The sequence below is a fragment of the Cupressus sempervirens genome, chromosome 1 (assembly GCF_028749045.1).
Source record: "Cupressus sempervirens isolate cs-2001-9-10 chromosome 1, ASM2874904v1, whole genome shotgun sequence".
NCBI classification, from domain to species: Eukaryota; Viridiplantae; Streptophyta; class Pinopsida; order Cupressales; family Cupressaceae; genus Cupressus; species Cupressus sempervirens.
This window is the reverse complement of record NC_143118.1, coordinates 786,895,372-786,898,564: the sequence shown is the minus strand read 5'-3', so window position 1 is coordinate 786,898,564 and position 3,193 is coordinate 786,895,372. Positions and strand designations below refer to the sequence as shown.

Genomic DNA, 3,193 nt, shown 5'->3' with positions numbered 1-3,193 from the left:
GCAATTTTTTCAAAGGTGCAGTCCGCATGTGTTTATAAAGGCAACAATCTATGAGAAAAGCAAATATATTTCTCTCCAGCAAAATTTCCTTTCTTTTCTGTATCCACTCCTCGTTTCACTGTATCTCTCGACTCAGTTCAAAACATTTTTAGTTGCATTATAGCCCAAGATGGTAGATCTGATCTCCAATCTTCCAGCACAATGAACCGTCAATTCGTATCATGCCGAGCTCTGGTACAGATCATGGTGCTTCTGTTTTATGTAACCAGTTGTTTGAGAGTCCAAGGAGAGAATGCGCACAAGGGGAGATGGGAGCTTATGCTGGAGAACGCCGGAGTCTCGGCAATGCACATGGCGCTCACACAAACCAACAAAGTCCTCATATTCGACCAGACGAAGGCCGGGCGATCGCAGATAAGGAGAACCGACCCGCCGTGCAACAACAGCGGAATCATTAAACGGGCGAAACAAGACTGCTGGGCGCACTCGGTGGAGTACGACATCGCCACCAACAAGGTCAGGCCTCTGCATCTCGTCACCGACACGTGGTGCTCCTCGGGTTCGTTTCTCAGCAACGGAACGCTCCTCCAGACCGGCGGCTGGAACAACGGCAACCGGATCATCCGGTCCTTCACACCGTGCTCCAACAGCTCCTGCGACTGGATCGAGTCCCGAACAAAGCTCTCATCCCCACGATGGTACGCTTCCGATCAGATTCTCCCGGACAATCGGGTCATCGTCGTGGGAGGCCGCAGATCGACAAGCTACGAGTTCATTCCGAAGCGCACCCATGAAGAAGGTGTCTTCCAGCTGCCGTTTCTGGTGCAGACAACGGACGCCAAGGAGAACAATCTGTACCCATTCCTGCATCTCAGTTCCGATGGCAATCTCTTTATCTTCGCCAACAGGGACTCAATTCTCCTCGACTACACACACAATCGTGTCGTCAGAACGTTCCCAAAAATGCCAGGCGGCGGAGCAAGAAACTACCCGTCGTCCGCTTCGTCTGTCATGCTACCGCTCGAGTCATCCGACAATTTCACACGCGTGGAAGTCATGATCTGCGGAGGAGCGGGGTTGGGAGCCTACGAGGTTGCCCAACGGCCGGAAACTTTTCTGACGGCGTTGAACAGCTGCGGGAGAATGGAGATCACTTCACAGAACCCGTTCTGGCGTATGGAGGAGATGCCCGGGCCGAGGATAATGGCCGACATGATCATTCTTCCAAACGGGGAGATTCTGATAATTAATGGTGCCCAAAACGGTACAGCCGGGTTCCAACGAGCTCGAGAACCGGTGACGAACGCTTGGCTCTACAGACCCACGAAGCCCCGGGGGAAAAGATTCACTGTTCTTGCTGCGTCGCCAATTCCTCGCATGTATCATTCTTCTGCCATTGTTCTTCCCGACGGCAGAGTTCTGGTCGCTGGAAGCAACCCCAATTTGGGCTACCATTTCTCCGGTGTGCCGTTTCCGACTGAGCTCCGCGTGGAAGCGTACAGTCCTTATTATCTGCACCCACATTATGACCGGAGAAGGCCCAAGATTACTTTTTTATCGGCCAGGGAGATTCAGTACGGTGGTCGATTCATTGTCCGTTTTTCTCTCATTCTGAGGCCTAGTCCTGATGTTTTGTTTTATGCTTATGCCCCTCCTTTCACGACGCATACTGTGGCCATGAACCAGAGAATGCTGTCTCTGGCGGCGACAGAAGTTTTGAAAGGTGACAAGGGGTACGTTGTGGGTTTGACGGCGCCGCCAAGCTCAGTGGCGGCTCCTTCGGGTTATTACTTGCTCACCGTTGTTAATGCAGGTATTCCCAGCCAGGCCGACTGGATTCGTTTCATTAATTAGTAACAACTGGAGGACTTGATATTTAGTATATATATATATTGCTGTCGCAGGGACTCTGGAAAAAGAAAAAACCAAGGTCCTTGAGCAGTGGAAATAGTTTGGTGTTAGAAAAAAAATGTGAAATGAATATAGAAATAGAATTTTTACTTTGATGGTAGTAATCAAAGTGAAATGTAAATGGAATTTTATCGGTTGCTTTTTTGAACCTGATGTTTTTTAAATTATGCATTTTTCTCCACTGATAAGAAAAGCTAATCAGTTGTAATGTTAGTAATACAGAGAAAGATGAAAATAGTAGGTTTTTCCTTTTAATACGTATAACCAGCATTAAATCAATCAAACAATTCAATCTAGGCTATGACTGTGAATGAGTTAATTTGACAGACCGTTTGGTTTCGACTGGAGATGAAAATATTTTTTCTTATCCAATCCACTGCCTCCGGATCTTTTAAAAGTTCCTGCAGAGGGTAGACCATACAACGAAGTGACGGAAACAACCACTGATTTCTTAGGTATTTAAAGGCTCATTTCTTTAATGGCTGTAATTTTATTTATCAATTTAATATCTAATAATGATCGTCCAAGTTTAAAATCGTTAGTCGTCATTATCAATTTATGAGAAGTTATAATTCAGTGAAATGTATTTTAAAATTGAAAAAGTAATAATCACGTGATATTAGCCAGTGAAACATTACTTGACATAATTCTTATTTTTAAAATAATTTTCAACATTTCAATAATAAATATATTATAAAACAAAACGTTATTTTAAGAATTTGTATTTACTTGAAATTATGATAAAGAACTTGAGAAGCATAAAATTAGGATTTTTAAATATTAGATCCTCTCTTTTAATTGAGAAGACATTCATTTCAGGCATATTCTATGATAATGTTATTATTATATAAATTCCATTAAAATCACAATTTAGTTTTTGAAAATATTAAAATATATTTATTAAAAGGACATATGTAGAATGTGTTACAAAGTAAAATATAATTGTTATATTTCGAGAAAAGATCTGTTTAAGAATATTAACAAAATTGGTTGAAAACATCCCATCTATATGCATGGCTTTATGTACTATATAATACTTAAACAATGAAGCTCACAATTTTTTTAATAAAATTAAAGAAATATTCAATATTTTAATATTTTCACAATATATTAATATACAGACCATAGAATGTTCTAAATATTTAAATATCAAATTTAAAATTTTAATTAGTACATTATTAACATATTAATAACAAAAGAAAAATACTTTATTAAATATTTTCAAATGAAAAATATTTAAATTAGGTAATAATAAAAATTATATACATGATTTAGGATTTTA

At 40.4% G+C, this 3,193-nt stretch overlaps 1 pseudogene; it reads left to right on the top strand.

The window, feature by feature from the left end:
• The first annotated feature begins 201 nt into the window (after positions 1-201).
• Positions 202-1,854, top strand: LOC149580222 (aldehyde oxidase GLOX pseudogene; annotated as a pseudogene).
• The last annotated feature ends 1,339 nt before the right edge of the window (positions 1,855-3,193 follow it).